Source organism: Cryptomeria japonica, chromosome 9, assembly GCF_030272615.1.
Source record: "Cryptomeria japonica chromosome 9, Sugi_1.0, whole genome shotgun sequence".
Lineage (NCBI taxonomy): Eukaryota > Viridiplantae > Streptophyta > Pinopsida > Cupressales > Cupressaceae > Cryptomeria > Cryptomeria japonica.
In genome coordinates this window covers 347,232,428-347,250,991 of record NC_081413.1, presented here as the reverse complement: position 1 = coordinate 347,250,991, position 18,564 = coordinate 347,232,428, and the positions used below count along the sequence as shown (strand labels likewise).

Sequence of the window (18,564 nt, the reverse complement as noted above, 5' to 3'; positions counted from 1 at the left end):
ATATAGATATACTAATTATATTTGTGTGATAATTATCAAATCCAAATCTAATAAATCTAATAAATGGAAGAACAATTGTGTGCTTATTATTAATTCCGTGGTTGAAGGGAATGAGGAGGCAGAACGTCAGTTTGAGGAGGAAGGGGAGATGGGAGAAAAGCAAGAAGGCGTACAGATACTCATATTGATAACCTATATAATATTATATATATATATATATATATAGATAGGTATGTGTAAGAGAAACTTACCCCACACCCGGCAGCAGGTTTGAGGGGCAGTCACCTTTTTCCAATATCCCACGTGTCAGTTAGGGCTGACCAAGCACCTACAAACATCGATCGAAACTTCTTGTCCATCCGATCCCTCGGGCGTCGGCGAAGGTGCGCCTCTTTTAACACGAGCGCAAATTTATCACAATTAAAGAAATGAGCAGGTATATTTGGTTGTGGGGCGGCATCCGGTAACTGTACGTACATTCGACGGGGATTCCTGGTTCATGTTTTTATTATCATCATCACCATTGCCATTACCATTAGCATTAGCATCGGCATTCATTGGCGGAGGCCCTGGGACTCTTTCCTTGCCGGATGGATGGATGATAAGCATAACTATAAGAAACCAGGTAAGATCATTCCTAAACCGGGAAGGAATCATCAATTACTTGCTCTTTACACTTCCCAAATTTAATACAGATATGCCTGGTTTTTCCATCGTTAAGTTTTAATACAGTTGTGCGTTACAGGTTTCAGAAAAGGCCAGTGTTTTATTGCCAATTGTTGCGTTGATTGCTTATCTGCAAAGAATCCGTTAAATGGCATATTGGTTAAACGAAAACTACGATTCTTAGTTTGTTTGCCTTCTCACGCTAGAGCTGTGAACCCCAGGCGTAAATTAATTTAGCGTCAGCGAAATAAACCGCATGCTTTAATCCTGTGAGGCCATTAAGAAGGTATCATTTAGGGTCATTTGAATTTAGCACTTCTGAATCACTTATTACATAAATAGGGAACATTAGGTTTTCACAGTGCATTTTAGTGATGTGAAACTCTTTTGTCGAAAAAATTGTGTAGCAATTTTTAACATTTAACATTGCGGATCGTCATGATAACTGGTTACGTAGTTTTTCTCCCCTATAGAAGTTGCCCTAGGTGGGAATCGTCGTAACATTGCTATACTAATACAGTTAACTCAAATCTAGGTTTCCTGATTATTAACAAATTGGTAACCCAAATAGGGGGCATTGAGGTTATAGCTTAGGATACCAAATGTGATTTAATTTAAAACAGAAAAAAGATCGACGACAGAAAACATTAAACGATAGCTAACATAAATGCTCTAAACTATAACAATCTTCAATTTTTAACATCTCCATTTTAATTTAATTTAATTCAAAACAAAGTAAACGTCAACGACAAAGAAATTAAACATAGCTAACCTTCATGCTTAAAACTAGAAAAATATCTCTTTAAATAGACCAAATTTTATAATCCTTGAATCATATTGTCATTGCAAGGATTTTGTTTTCCATCAAACAATAATGAATTAGAGAGACTGGTTACTGCATAAATGACAGCTTAAATTGAGAAACATGTTATAGGGGACTTTAATGTCTTTCATTTTTTAATGTGTTCTTGCAAACGTTTACAAGTATTTAAAAAAAAAATTAAATGTATCATAGATTGTAAAATTGCTAAACTTGCATTGCAACTTAGCCAAGTCACAGAAAAAATTGCTTGCTTTAACTTGGTTTAGGACTCTGCGAGTCCAGTAGAGTCTCACAAATTCTTGAATGTCTCTTTTGTATTGGGATTGAGTCCATACTTCAAAGTTGATCTTTGAGAAATTCTTCACATGGTTGGTTAGCGCTGTTTAGACAAGGTCCACCTCCAGCAAATTACTGTGGCTATGCTAGATCAAACATGGGGGCTTGGCTGATTCTTGTCTCCCGTTGTCTTAAAGCGGCAGAGATTTTATAACTTTTATTACCGAAGTGGGAAGTTGATTGTGTATCAATGCATGATATCTATATGATCTCAAATCTCCTTGTTAATGGATCACCTGGAGATGGTACTTTACTTCATCTTACACTTACACCTTGTAGCAGATAGCATGGCCACACGTGTTGGGCTTAGTTTATTTCACTTCAGCTTGCCATTAGATATAGCCTGATTGATATCAATTGCCAACTTTAAGTCTGTCATCGTATCACAAACATCATATAATCTGTGGTTGTTCCAAACTTCCAAAGATTTTGAGAGTTCTGTGGATTTTTGTGTTATGTTTTGTTTTGATTGGTAAATTTCCCTTGAGGGGAAGCCTTTGGCTTAGATGACATGATCAAGGGGTGTCTCTTCCATCAAATTCACTTGGAATTTGTAGCTGGTCTTGAATGCTGTGGTACTTCCCAGATAGGAAGTTAAATGTTTAATTTTCCCCATTTCAATTCTCTATCATGCTTCCTGGAGATCTGGACCTGGTACTCAGCTTTGGTGCAGTTCATTCCTTTATACATTACTTTTTTTCGTATTTAGCAGGTGCGAACTTGGGAAACTTTGAATTTCTAAATGCTTTCATCTGTTTGTCAGGTTTGATATATAATTTGACAGGGTTTAGTAACTATGAAACACTCAACACATCTTTGGAATACCATCCAAATGTGCAAGACATGTATAACAAACCCAATTAAGATATCTGTTTATGTCAGCAAATATATATTTTTTGATAAATTGCCAGTCAAGATATGTACTTTTTGATTTTGATCTATACATACACAATTTTTCTGTCAAATACATACTCTTTGTATTTGCCATCGGTCCTTAGCTCCAGAAATGTAATCTATCCACACAACTTTAATTTAATTTTATGGGCAGGTTGTATGCTTTCTGGAATAAAGGCTTTGCTGCTTATTTGCTTAGGTTGATTTCCTTTGCACCGTGGAAAAATAATTTTTGGTGCTGAACCATTTGTTGGATATGTGTTATAACTTTAACACCTCCTATATATCTTATACTTGTCTAGAGGAATGGGTGCCTCTGAAAATTTTTTTTGGGCCCTTTTCCAAGGTGTTTTTTCAACCCTTGATTTTATACTCATTGTGTTGTATTACTGCTTAATGATTTCCTATAGTAATGTGCTATAAATAATCATTCATGGATCAGAGTTAAAGACAGGTGAGAAATATCTTGTTGTATTTTGAACAGTTGAGTTAATACAATCAGTAACTACTGTTTTTTACTGAAAGGGTTTTCTGGGGTAAATTATCGTATTATTTTGCGAGTGTGCCGTTATTTTTTCTATTATGTTTGAGCTTCTGTTAGCGTTGCTTCTCTTGTATTGGTTTATTGGCATTATTTCTCTTCACAATGCTTATTATCTCATCAGGGTCTCCTTGAGTTTTTATCCTTGTGTTCTAGGTAAAATTAGAGCATGCATGTTGAATCATGCTGGCTACTTGCAAATCAGTCATGCGTCTAATAAACGTGCCATTAATTTTCTTTTGTAATTTTATTGTCTTAGTTATCTTCTTTATCTGTTTTGCTTCTTAATTGAGAATTTTGCCTGCTATTCACATGCTTTGAATTGTAGATTAGTATTTAAAGATAAATCTGCTATCTGATTGCATTGGATATTCTTTTGGTAAACCATTTGAGACAAATATTGTGTGCTAGCTTTCCAAGGAATGCTACACAATATACTGCCCAAGATGTTTCTTCAGCATTCATTTGGTTGGAATTTTGGAAAGTTCTTCTAGCAGAGAATAGTAACTTGTTACAAGAATAATGCTGCCTAAATTTTTTTTTTATGTTATTGTTTCAACCTTCAATCTCTTTTTTTATGATCAGATGCTAGATATATTGGCCTTGGGAAACATGAATACAAATGATTATGCTATTGTATATGTTAAACCTAGAGACAATCATGATTGTTTCTGTTTTTTGTTTCGTATGTGTAGCGTCCTAAAATTGCGACACTTGCAATTTCGACTGCATTTGGGTCTTCACGATGGCGGCGCAACGTTGAACCTGAATGGAGACCTCGAAACCTGTTTATGACACCAAAAACTGCATTTTTCTGCACCTTGGCATGATCCCTCCTTGCACCCTGCTGTCCCGGGAGGTGGGACCATGGCGCCCAGCGCCCTGGTCCCTGGCCCTATTTTGGGCCCGGTCTCTTTTGGGCATCGGGTCTCTAAGTTTGCAATTCGGGAAATAATGTTTCTAGGTCGGCCTAAGGTCGGGAAAATCAGTCTATCAGCCCTAATTGACAAGTATATAAACTACATTTCCTCTCTCAAAAAGGGAGGAGGACATATGTGAGCAAGGCGCGAAAGCGATATTCAAACATTCAAGCATTCAAGCATTCCTTCAAGCAATTGAGCATTCTAAGTCTCCATTCAAGGCTAGGTGTTGCATTCAAGACAAGGACTCAACCATTGAAGAGGAGATCACTTACAACATACAACATACTACATACATTACACCTTCGCATGTAAGAATACAAACATTCTTACAACAAGGTATCAGTACTTGTTTACATTACAAACATTTACATTTACAGCATTCTCATTTCTTGGTTAATTCCAAAACCGGGGTTTGACCTAAAGGCAAACCCCTCATCCCTAACCCCCCAATCGTCCTCTCTTTTCTGTGTAGGTTGCAGGTACGCGGCTGTAATTGAAGATCTGGAATCCTTGTGCAGAGACGAACAGATCCCCCTTCGTTTCGCGGATTTATCGGAGGACCGTGTGCACGTCGGGCGCCATCGTCCCGTCAACTTTCGCTCAAATTTGCAGAACAGCACCGTCTCGACATTTTACTGCTAATTCCAGGTCCGCAGCTTCATCCTGTATCCCCATCTCTGTTTATAAGCGAATCTTTCCTATTTTACATGCATTCCTAGTTCAATCATTCTATCTACATTTCTTTACAAAAGAGGGTATCCTTGATGTCTTAACCCTTGAAACTCATTTAGAATCCAATTTTGCATTACGTGGGATTGGATCTTGTGGGTTTCAACCCCTCTTTTGAATGTAAAGTCTCTCCCAAGTGAAAACCATCAACCCTAGTGACTCTCCCTTCTCTCTCCTTGGAGTTGGGGAGGGGAGAACAACTAGGGTTCGATTTTTCCGCTTTACATTTTGGTGAACCCGACGTGAACATCCTCATTCTGATTATTCATGCTTAGATCTGAAAAATTTGCATCCTTAATTACATTTCCATGTTTGATCTTTTGCAAAATTTTAGAGGCTAATTGCATAAAAAACCCTAAAATTTTCTTTTTAGTAATTGAGCTTGTGAAAGGTTTAATTGTTAATGCTTGTTTCAGATCTACCCTTCTATTGCAAATTACCAATTCATATTTGTGCTTTAATTCTGAAAATTAAGTGGTTAAGTGTCAAAACCCTAATTTTTAAAACCTTCTTGATTCAACCTTTGACTGATAATTTGACTGATCAAAACACCTCCAAATCAGCTGTAACTTTGGATTCCGCAATAAAATCACAATATCTTTCATCCCTGAAAATTTGGAAAAAAGTTGCGAGGACCGTGTGCACCCGAGCGCCATCGTCCCCGACATTTTTTCCGAAATTTCGGGAGCTAGATCTTACTGTATTTTTCTGCTAAAATCCAGAATTTTGGCTGATTTTATCAATTTTAACACTTTCAAAATTAAAGTCAAAGTTGGTCTAGCGATTGCTTGGATTGAGGCTTCTAATCATTCAAAAATTGTTGAAATTAAAATTCATATCAAAATTGTGTTTCTTACAGTCCTAAATTTGAAAAGTGTGTTGGCATTCATTCAAAATTTCAGTGCTTTATTCAAATTTTTACAATTTGTGACTTCTGAAATTAAGTGTTTAATTGCAACAACTCTGATTTCCGCTTTCAAATTTGAATTTTGCATGAAATTGAGTCAACTTTTAAAGTTCAAAGCCTGCATTGCTTTCAGTATTCCCTCTAAAATCATAAAATTCAAAATTTTAGTTTCCCTCTCTTTTTCAAAATTCAAATTTTGCATTTTTCAACAATCTTGGTAGGGTTCAATTTTGAGATTGCAACTTTAATTTGGCCTATCTACAGATCGTAAAATCACTCAATTTTTTCAGATTAGCTTTAAAATCATCATAACTTTCATCCCTGAAAATTTCGAAAAAAGTTGTGAGGACCGTGTGCACTCCGTTCGCCACGGTCCCTGACGTTTTTTCTGAAATTTCGGGAGATTGTCCTGATTGTATTTAACAGCTTAAATCTAGGAGATTGGCTGATTTTATTAAAATTTGCTACCTCTAAAATTCAAAATCTTCTCTCTTTCTTTAGTGCATGAGTTTTACAACAATAAGCCCTACTTACACTATTCCCGTTAGACGAAGCCTTAGAATTAAGTCTGTCCAAGGTTTAATTACTGAGGAGATGGAACCTAATTTGAATGGCTTTTTTAACGAGGACATGGGTAATTCCTCTAATCCTCTTAATGCTGAAGAAGCTCTCCATGAGGTTTCTGTAGAACAACTTTCGAAATTGGATAACCAATTTGATGATTTTCGACAATGGATGTCTCAAGAATACCTCGATAGCGAAGCTCTTTCATTAATTGAGGGTCTAAAACGTATGGTTCAAAGTGATAAGAATGGAATTGATATTTTGCGTGGTATTGCACACATTGTGGATTCGAATGTGATGCCTATGAAAAGTTGTGCCGAAACCTTAGGTTATACACAACCTCCTACTCAAGTCAATCATTCTATTCCTTTGACGACTCCTATTGCTAGTATACCTACTTTTACATCAAACATAATGACTACTTCGATACAAGACATTCCTCCTATGATCAATAGTCATGGGGGCAATCCCTCTTCTTCAATCAACCCTCTGCCTTCACTCAATCCAACTTCTTCATTCATTCCTTCAATGAGTGTTCCTATTATATCACCACAAATGAACATGATGCAAGGGGGCAATTCGTTTAATCATTCCATTCCTCCTTGTAGTGTTCCTCCTTTCCAATCATCTCCTATGACTAACTATCATAGTGTCCCACCACCTTACTCTCTACCTTCTTTCAATAACATAACACCTCCATCACAATCTAACACGTCTAATATGAACTCTTCGACTGAAGCGACCATTAACAATCTTGCACAAACTGTCTCTTCTTTACAGCAACAAATTGCCTCTATTAATCAATCTAAGTTTAGTGTGCTCACATTTGATGTTGCGAGCCCACTTTCTCTTGACATTGTTCGAGCTATCCCCCCTAAACATGTTGAAATCCCGCATTTGGAGCTTTATAATGGTAAGGGTGATCCTCTAACACATGTTAAGACCTTTCAAACGATATGTACCGATTTTGCTTATGACCAAAGGTTGCTTGCAAAACTGTTTACTAGAACATTAAGAGATAAAGCCCTACAATGGTATTGCTCGTTGCCTTCTTATTCTATTTCTTCTTTCGAACAACTTGCAAATGCTTTTATTCAACAATTTCAAAACAATATAAGTCCTAAAGTTACTTTGATTGATTTAATGCATTGTAAACAAGGTGTTAAAGAAAGAGTGACTGATTTCATTGGTAGATATAAGCATTTGTATGCTCAGATTTCTTTTCCAGTACCTGACCATGATATTCAAAGAATCTTTATTTCTAATTTGCAAAAAGATATTAGAGAAAAACTCCTATTTTCTGAGTTTACTTCTTTCCAACAGTTGTGCGCAACTCTTCACAATTATCAACTGACTGTGAGTCAAATGGAACAAGCAAATCCTATGGCTCCGAGTGATAAGGGTGATAGTAGTCAACAACCATTTGGGAAGTTTAAACCGAACAGAGAGTCCATTAAATTCAATGAAAACATCATCAACAACAATGTGAATGCAGCATCAGGTGTGCCTCCTATTTCTAAGTTTTTCAAGAAAGAAAGAAAGTTTACTCCTTTGAATGAATCATTGCATAGTATTATGAATAAGTTATTGGAAAAAAATGTGCTTACTCTTCCTCCTGTAAGGCAAATAGATCCTGCAAAAATTAATTCACCCTATTTTGATAACAAATCTTTTTGTCAATTTCATCGTCATCCTGGGCATGATACTGAAAAATGTTTTGCTTTAAAGGGTAAAATTCAAGATTTGATTGATAATAATACTATCTTTGTTTCTGGTGTGAATGATAAAGGCAACACATCTGTAGCTCCTCCTAACCAAAATCTTCAGATTTTTACTGATCCATTGCCTTCTCATACCTCTAATGCGATTGATACTACTGATTCCTCTGTCTCACCTGATGATCTTGTGTCTATGACTCCTAATGTGATTAACTTTGTGGAGCAGCAGAAAATCCCTGAAGAACCTTCCATCACATTTGATTCCAGTGAAACTATCAGGGCACCTGATGGTCCTTTATATATAGTTGCAAAAGTCAAGAATACACCTTGCCGTGGAGTGCTTATTGATCCTTCTTGTATGGTTAATGTCATTACTGAAGAATTTCTTTTTACTTTGCAATTGAATCAAGTGATCTATGACGAAACAAATGTGGTTGTGAAACTATTTGATGCATTTTCTTCTCCTGCAGTTGGTTCTATTACATTACCTATTGAGGTCCATAACAAATCCCTTGATGTGGACTTTGCTATTATTCCATCATCCGAACAATTTCGTGTGAAGCTAGGCTATCCTTGGCTATCTTCCATGAAAGCTATTGCTTCTCCTATTCACAAGTGCTTGAAATTTCCCCATAATGGTGAAGTTGTTACTGTCAATCATAGTCTCTTTAAACCTGCTGAAAGAACTTTTAGCATTCCTATTGATTACTTTTGGCCTAAACAATTCCAATCTCTTCCACCGCGAAGTGATCATCTTTTCAAATCTTATCAAAAGTGGAAAAAAGATATGATCCTATCTCTAAGTGAACCTAGAACACCCAAACTTGACATTCCTATCGTTCTTGAGAAGGAAGTTCTTCCTTTGAAAGATAAAACTAATGTCTTTCCTCAAGAAGATTCCCAACCCATCCCTATGGATGTGACTATGCCTATATCTAATAAACTTCCCAAAAGTAGACCTATACCTCCTCGTCATGATGGACTTGGTCTCCTTCCTAAACCAAATATTCCTCCCTTATATGGAGCAGTTCCTCCTCCTTCCTCTTATAGAGAGAAGAGACCTTCCTCTTCTCCTATTATTCAACCTAAGAGACCACAACCTAAACACCCAAGTGATAAGGATGAGAACATTCCTCCTCCTCAATCTCCTAATCTCCCTACTAAGACTAGACGAAATCGTTCTGCACGTGAATGCCGACGAAAGCGTCGTCTTAGAGCTCAGGCAGCTGCTTCTCAAACTTTGCAATCCCCAAAAACACCTTCAGCCAGTATTATTCCATTTTCTCCTCAGCCGAAAATTGAGCCAAAATCTCCTAAACATAAGATGTATGATGGTCTTGATCCTGTGCGAGTCAAAGATCCTATTTTTATAAATCTTGATGATGATATAGATGAAAATGTTATTCATGATGAAAATGTTACTCCTGTTCATTCTGATAGTGAATATGAATATGTTGATGTTGATAACCATTTATCTAACGAATTTTCTAAAGCGCTTATCCTAGCTCCTAGACAAGAACAACGTGGCTTGGAACATGAACATAGCCCTTGTTTGGATCTTGTGATAGCTCCATTTGCTGTGTTGGATGTTCCTCCTCTAGCGTGTTTCCTACCTTCCCGAAATATTGATCAGCAAGATCGGGGGGTAGATGACGTGCTTGACTAGTTTCATTAGCATAGCAGACTCTCTCCTCCCCTCTTGATCTCTTTTGTTACTTCTTCTATGTGTTATTCTCATTCTTCTATTTGTTGTCCTTAGTGTTGTCTACTTGAGGACGATGCAAAACATTGAGATCTCTTTTGGTCTCTCTCATGTTGACTCAAAAGACACATGTGTTCCCTTCTTCTAGGTGACCTTCCTTGATTGGGGAATGAAGAACAATTATGCATACATACATATGATATACATGAATTATCACACAGCATATTGACCCCGAGGAAAGCGAAGTCACCTTGTGCTTTGTGTTTTGTGTCTATTATCCTTGGGCTTATCTCACACTTGGGGGCTAAATCCTTGTGATAACGTGCTCATTTCCCTTCTCATTTCCTATATGTATCACTACCTTAAAGCAATCACCCCCGGTGAGGCGTGTGCGATCGCTTTAACGTAGGGGGGCATACATCCCGTTCATATCTTTTCAAGATACTTGAAAATTTCTTGACAAATTTAGCTTTGCCTTGAAAATTTTTGATATCTTTCTTACATGACTCATAGTGAGGGAACCTTACTACTGACAGTCATGGTTCTCCCTCGTGATCTTCCCTTTTACTTTGTCAATCGAAGTCGTAAGATCCTTAGTCCACTGGGGGCTTGGTGTATCTTGCCTCCTTGACGTGGTGAAAGTTTTTCAATGTTGTTTCCTTGTACTTTACCGGAAGTATGAGCGTACGCTTATACTCCCGCTAAAGTGGGGGCTAAATGTAGCGTCCTAAAATTGCGACACTTGCAATTTCGACTGCATTTGGGTCTTCACGATGGCGGCGCAACGTTGAACCTGAATGGAGACCTCGAAACCTGTTTATGACACCAAAAACTGCATTTTTTTGCACCTTGGCATGATCCCTCCTTGCACCCTGCTGTCCCGGGAGGTGGGACCATGGCGCCCAGCGCCCTGGTCCCCCAGGACCATGACGCCTAGCACCTTGGTCCCTGGCCCTATTTTGGGCTCGGTCTCTTTTGGGCATCGGGTCTCTAAGTTTGCAATTCGGGAAATAATGTTTCTAGGTCGGCCTAAGGTCGGGAAAATCAGTCTATCAGCCCTAATTGACAAGTATATAAACTACATTTCCTCTCTCAAAAAGGGAGGAGGACATATGTGAGCAAGGCGCGAAAGCGATATTCAAACATTCAAGCATTCAAGCATTCCTTCAAGCAATTGAGCATTCTAAGTCTCCATTCAAGGCTAGGTGTTGCATTCAAGACAAGGATTCAACCATTGAAGAGGAGATCACTTACAACATACAACATACTACATACATTACACCTTCGCATGTAAGAATACAAACATTCTTACAACAAGGTATCAGTACTTGTTTACGTTACAAACATTTACATTTACAGCATTCTCATTTCTTGGTTAATTCCAAAACCGGGGTTTGACCTAAAGGCAAACCCCTCATCCCTAACCCCCCAATCATCCTCTCTTTTTTGTGTGTAGGTTGCAGGTACGCGGCTGTAATTGAAGATCTGGAATCCTTGTGCAGAGACGAACAGATCCCCCATTCGTTTCGCGGATTTATCGGAGGACCGTGTGCACGCCGGGCGCCATCGTCCCGTCAACTTTCGCTCAAATTTGCAGAACAGCACCGTCTCGACATTTTACTGCTAATTCCAGGTCCGCAACTTCATCTTGTATCCCCATCTCTGTTTATAAGCGAATCTTTCCTATTTTACATGCATTCCTAGTTCAATCATTCTATCTACATTTCTTTACAAAAGAGGGTATCCTTGATGTCTTAACCCTTGAAACTCATTTAGAATCCAATCTTGCATTATGTGGGATTGGATCTTGTGGGTTTCAACCCCTCTTTTGAATGTAAAGTCTCTCCCAAATGAAAACCATCAACCTTAGTGACTCTCCCTTCTCTCTCCTTGGAGTTGGGGAGGGGAGAACAACTAGGGTTCGATTTTTCCGCTTTACAGTATGACTATGATGTCTAATGTTTTCTGGTTAATTCTGTCCATTGGTCCAAGCATGTATACATCATTCTCTTATCACTATTTTTTATAACATGCATTTGTCAGCAAATGTAGAAGCTACAACTTTTTTCGACTTCATTTAATCTTTGTGTTCTGCTCCCTTTCGTCATATCTCATGGCACATTTTTTTATTTGTGATCAAATGTAACTATTGATTGTTGTTTGTAACTAGGGGTATAGGGGTTCGGATTGCCTTAAGGCAACATCCGAACCACCTTTTAGGACCGGGTCCTACCCTAAATAACGTGACCCCATCCTTATGCATCATGCCACACTAAATTCTCTCAAAATAACATTGGCGCCAAAATCAATAAGGAGGCCGACTTACAAGGAAGCTGACCTACAAAAGAATAAATATGCATATAAATAAATGACAATTTGTAAGTCATTTCAATCAAGTAAAAATCATATCAAAGGTGATTTAGCTCTGCTCTGCGAACTTAAGGAAGAGGGCGAATTTATTCTGCTTGGTGTGAAATTGTCCAAAGGGACATAGTAGATTTGATGCAAGTCATTGAAGCATACAAGGACAGATCAGATATGTGAAGATCAGATTCGAGCTAAGTATTGTACTTATATTTTAGAGGAGAATATATAATTTGACCTGTGGGTCTTTCATGCTGGGTTTTTCCTCCTTGGAGGTTTTCCCAGGGTATGCTTGTTTGTCTTATGCTCTATTTCTGATTTATGTTGACTTACTAAATACTGCAAATCTGATTACAATCTAGGGCACAATCTAATATATATTGGTTTCCTAAAACACTACAAATCTGATTACAATCTAGAGCACAATTTAATTTATTTTGGTTCACTAAATCTGAATACAACCTAGGGCATAATCAATTAAATAGATCTGGTTAATATACCTAGTGTTTAAAATAACATGGTATCAGAGCTCTAGGTGTCACTAACTTCTGATTTAGCAGATCCATTGTTGCATATAGCTGTTGTGTGTGTTTAGATTAAAGATGTCAGGTTTGAAGGCTGAAGATAGGCTTGAGGGAGCCATTGATTTTGCTGCTTGGAAAGTTCGTATTCTGTTGATCCTTGAAGAAAATGACCTACTGAAATTTGTAGAAGAAGAAAGGCTGTCTCCTCCAGAAGATGCTGAAGAACTGAAATTGTTCAAGAAAGATTCCCTCAAGGCTCGAAGGATCATAATTGAGTCAGTCAAGAACCATCTTGTCACTGTCATATCAAAGTTTACATCTGCCTTAGAAGATAAGGGTTTGCAAATAGCATTTTCTGAAGGGAAAGTACTCGCTTGGTCTAAGAAATCTAACTTCAAATCTGCTCGCATTATTGGAAATAGATGTGATAGTTTATATAAGCTTTCAGCTAATCCAATTCAAGCTCTCATTCATGAGACCCCTGAATCATGCGAGCTATGGCATAGAAGATTGGGTCATCTTCACTTTCAAGCTCTTCCCAGTCTCGGTAAAATGGTCAAAGGTATGCCTAATCTTAGTTTATCTCATGATGATGCTTGTAAAGGTTGTGCAATGGGTAAGAATGTAAAAAATCCCTTTCATAAAAGCGATAATAGGGCTAAAGAAAGGTTAGAGCTTATTCATTCAGATTTATGTTGTCCTATGTCAGTAGCATCTCCTAGCGGTTTCCTATACTATGTTATCTTCATAGATGATTTCTCTAGGAAAACATGGATCTATTTTCTTAAAACTAAAGAGTCTGAAGAAGTTCTAAACAGATTTAAAGAATTCAAAGCCTTAGTTGAAAATACTACAGGAAATCGAATTAAATGTTTGAGGTCTGATAATGGAGGTGAATACACCTCAGGTAGTTTCTATGACTTTTGTATTAAAGCAGGAATTAAGAGGGAGTTCTGTGTTCCCTACAACCCTCAGCAAAATGGAATTGCTGAAAGAAAGAACAGGACCATTGTTGAAGCTGCAAGAACCATGATACATGATCAGGACTTGCAACCTTTCTTATGGGCAGAAGCATCCAAAACTGCAGTTTATATTCAGAATAGATGTCCTCATCAAGTTCTAAAGAATGTGACACCTGAAAAAGCTTTTTCAGAAATCAAACCAGACATCAGTCGCCTAAGGATATTTGGAAGCCTTGTGTATGTTCATGTACCTAAAGAAAAACGAACCAAGCTGTATCCATCTGGAAAGAAAGGCATCCTAGTAGGATACACCGAATCTTCCAAAGCCTTCACGATCTACATTTCAGGTCAAAGGTATGTTGAGGTAAGTAGAGATGTAACTTTTGAAGAAGATATTGCTTTCAAAAGATCTAAAGGTTCATTAATCAACAATGATGATATGGTGATGGAAAAACAAGATTCAATTGTTGATGCTAACCCTGAGTTACAGGAAGAGTCTACTGATCTTCCAAATCAGGAAGTTCAGAATGACTCATCAGAACCCATGCAATCTACCGATATACCTCAGGATATTGTGGTTTGCAAGAAGAGACCACTTTGGGTTAGAAATACAATTCAAGATGCTGAAGGGTTTGCTGCTCCCAGAGGAACCTTCAGAAATAGCAAGAGTGTCCAAAATCACGCCAACTACATTTCTGTGATGTGCAATATAATTGAGTCTGAACCCCACAATATCGGAGAAGCTATGTCACATCATGCTTGGAAATTAGCCATGTATGAAGAGTATGGGTCTATCATCAAGAATGATGTCTGGGACATCGTACCCAGACCCAAAGGTAAGTCTGTCGTTTCCTCTAAATGGTTGTTTAAATTTAAACATGATGTTGATGGTAGTATTGAAAAATATAAAGCTAGGTTTTTAGCTCGTGGTTTTTCTCAAAAGGAAGGAATAGATTATGAAGAAACCTTTGCCCCTATTGCTAGATATACCTCTATTAGGTCTATAATAGCTATTGCTGCAGCCAAAGGTTGGGAGCTGCATCAAATGGACGTTAAGACAACCTTCCTTAATGGTGTCATTAAGGAGGAAGTCTATATTGAGCAACCAGAAGGTTATGTAATCCATAAAAGAGATTCTCATGTTTGCAGGTTGAAGAAAGCTTTATATGGGCTCAAACAGGCTCCTCGCGCTTGGTATGAAAGAATTGATAAGTACTTACTAAATTTAAGGTTTTCCAAGAATGATGTTGATGCTAACATTTACTTGAAAATTTATAATGATGAGATGCTTATTTTAGTTTTGTATGTAGATGATTTATTTCTCATGGGTGAAAATAAATTAATCGTAAGATGTAAAAAGGAATTAGCCTCAGAATTTGAAATGAAAGATTTAGGTCTAATGCACTATTTCCTAGGGTTAGAAGTATGGCAAAGAGCTAATGAAATCTTTCTAAGTCAGGGAAAATACAATATTGACATTTTGAAAAGATTTAGAATGATAAATTGTAAACCTATGCGTACTCCTATGGAATCTAACTTAAAGAAGTTAAGTGTTTCTGCTGCTAACTTGGATTTTGCAGATCCTTCTGAGTACAGGCAGTTGATTGGCTCTCTAATGTACCTAGTCAATACTAGGCCAAATATCTATTATGCAGTGAATGCTCTCAGTCAGTTCATGAGTTCACCTAAACATGTTCACTTGGTTGCTGCCAAGCACATTCTATGATACCTACGTGGCACGATTGGTTATGGGCTGAAGTATTCACTTAATACCCCAATCCTTCTGAAAGGCTACTCAGATTCAGATTGGGCAGGAAGTGTCAAGGACAGGAAAAGCACTTCAGGCATCTGCTTCAACTTGGGCTTCGCAATGATCTCTTGGGCATGCAGAAAGCAATCTTCGGTAGCATTAAGCACTGTAGAAGCTGAGTACATTGCCGCATCTGTTGCATCCAGAGAAGCAGTGTGGCTTCGTAAGCTCCTTGTTGGATTATTTGGTCAAGTCAATGATCCTACCACCATTCATTGTGATAATCAAAGCTGTATAAAGATGTCAGTAAATCCTGTATTTCATGATCGGTCCAAACATGTGGAAACACACTATCATTACATTCGGGATATGGTGCAGAGAGGCGCCATTCATCTAAAGTACATTAGCACAGATGAACAGATTGCTGACATCCTCACCAAACCCTTATCCAGAGTGAAGTTCGAGTACTTCAGAGATAGACTTGGTGTCATGGAAAACGGAACCCTGATTGAGAGGGAGCTTCAATCTCAGTGACTATTGGTAGCACTTTGAATCATTCTTTGCTTGTGTGCAAGAATGAATTTCATCCAATCTATGCTTGTGTGCTAGATGGATAGTTGTAATAATGTAAAGACCCATTGGTGTATTACACTTTCTATGCTTGTGTGCTAGAACCATCCTATGCTTGTGTGCTAGGTGGAAGATGTAATTCTATGCTTGTGTGCTAGATCCATTCTATGTTTGTGTGCTAGATGGAACTTAAAAGGTTCAGATTATGTATTCTCCTCCTCCCTAGTTAAGAGGGAGTGTTGTTTGTAACTAGGGGTATAGGGGTTCGGATTGCCTTAAGGCAACATCCGAACCACCTTTTAGGACCGGGTCCTACCCTAAATAACGTGACCCCATCCTTATGCATCACACCACACTAAATTCTCCCAAAATAACATTGGTGCCAAAATCAATAAGGAGGCCGACTTACAAGGAAGCCGACCTACAAAAGAATAAATATGCATATAAATAAATGACAATTTGTAAGTCATTTCAATCAAGTAAAAATCATATCAAAGGTGATTTAGCTCTGCTGTGTGAACTTAAGGAAGAGGGCAAATTTATTTTGCTTGGTGTGAAATTGTCCAAAGGGACATAGTAGATTTGATGCAAGTCATTGAAGCATACAAGGACAGATCTGATATGTGAAGATCAGATTCGAGCTAAGTATTGTACTTATATTTTAGAGGAGAATATATAATCTGACCTGTGGGTCTTTCATGCTGGGTTTTTCCTCCTTGGAGGTTTTCCCAGGGTATGCTTGTTTGTCTTCTGCTCTATTTCTGATTTATGTTGACTTACTAAATACTGCAAATCTGATTTCAATCTAGGGCACAATCTAATATATATTGGTTTCCTAAAACACTACAAATCTGATTACAATCTAGAGCACAATTTAATCTATGTTGGTTCACTAAATCTGAATACAACCTAGGGCATAATCAATTAAATAGATCTGGTTAATATACCTAGTGTTTAAAATAACATTGATGGTTCAAACATTGTAGTTGTTGCATATTCTTCTAACCACAAAATTGCTGTTGTGGTTAGTGGCCAGCAATGTTGCTAGCCACTAGGTACTGGTTTGTACCTTAGGCACTGTCTAAGGTGACTTTTCTAATCCTCATGTGTACTGTGGCTCTAGCTCATCAGATCTATCATCTAGTACACTTCTGATTCCTACATGTGCTTATTATTTTGGTTTTCTCATCCTTTTGTTTGTTTATGGTGATGATTATTATATCCTTAAATGTTACCATGGCTTGAAATTGCAAGCTTGCCTGTTGTTGTTGTTGTTGTTGTCTTCTTCAATCCTCCTCTCTTCTATGAGTCTTGTAGAGGTTGCCAGTGCAAGATCTTACAACTTTGGATACCCCAATTTTGTTGAAAAACTTAGTTGGGTTCTTTTATTAAGAGCATAAAAGAGGCTTCAAAGATAACCTGCTGTAATAGATCAGAAATATGACTAAAACAAAACTGAAATATGAATGGAGTAATTGTCAAGTAAACAAGCACATACCCCAAAAAACAATATTTATACTGGGAGAATTTGTTTGGGTAGAAAAATCCCAGACTCAATCCTATCTTACAAATAGAATGAGCTGATCTAAGTTGTTGGATTGGGTTTGGCTAGATGGCAGATTTTTTAATCCAGGTTTGGTACAGCTGTACACACATATAATTACCAATTTATTACATATATGGTAAATAAATTTAATTTTCTTTAAATTGATCTATAAGCTTAAGAAAAGCCCAAATTCTAAATTTGAATTTTTTTTATTCATGTATCTTGGAAGCTTTTCACATGGTGAACATAAAGTTGTAACTAAAATTGGCTGTGTAATGTCAAAACAGTGCATATCAAATACTGTGAACTTTGGAAACAAAGGGCCATAACAAAATAAGTAGTAGTCCCATAAGAAGGTTAATTATAACTTGTCAAAGCACAAAATTTTCCTTGTAAGGCCTTCTGTAAAAAGGTTCATTGAAACTTCCCACAAGGCATGAAATTTTATAATTTCCTTTTACCTACTTTAATCACATTTGTGTTAATTAATTCACGATTTGTAGAGCACAAAAGAAAATCAGTGAACTAGTCAGATGGACAATTCTGCAACTCCACTTTACTATAAGGCACCATATTGTACATAAATTTAGCCCCCCTTAATTTATTTGATACAATAAGAAACAAATTCTAGTGAATCAGTGTCTAGTCTACTGTCCTTGTCTAGCTACACCTATTATTCATGGTGAGTGCTATGTGGCCTTTGCATTTTGTAGGTTTGTGATGCATATGCCAAGGGTTTGGCAGGGTCACCGTAGTTTCCAATGATGGCCTTTGGATCTTGGGTGAACGGCATTGGACCCATGGTGGACCTCGGGCTGTCTTAGCTTCAAACTTGAACCTGAAATGAACTTGTCCAATATGACCTCCAAACCTATTGAACTTGGTATAATAACTCAATACTTGAAGAATCTAGTAGCTAATCTCTACACCTCAAAATGCATCCACAAGGAACATGGGGGTGCTTGGGATGGCTGGTAGACCCTGGGTGAGTCCAAGGCTGTCTTGGCTCTGGACTTGAATGTCATGCCCGTCAGGTTTACATCCT

General features: G+C 37.6%; 1 protein-coding gene across 6 annotated transcripts in view; it reads left to right on the top strand.

Annotated features, from left to right (window-relative positions):
* Nucleotides 1-257: 257 nt before the first annotated feature.
* LOC131029709 (protein LAZ1) overlaps nucleotides 258-18,564 on the top strand; it is a 62,234-nt gene continuing 43,927 nt past the window's right edge. For 2 of the 6 annotated variants that reach the window (XM_057960326.2, XM_057960324.2), the window contains exon 1: nucleotides 258-625. The gene's annotated coding sequence lies outside the window, so the exon portion shown is untranslated. Of the gene's footprint in view, nucleotides 626-745; nucleotides 953-7,864; nucleotides 7,885-11,305; nucleotides 11,437-18,564 lie in introns of those variants that run through there. The other 4 variants (XM_057960321.2, XM_057960320.2, XM_057960323.2 and 1 more) reach the window with 4 other exon arrangements.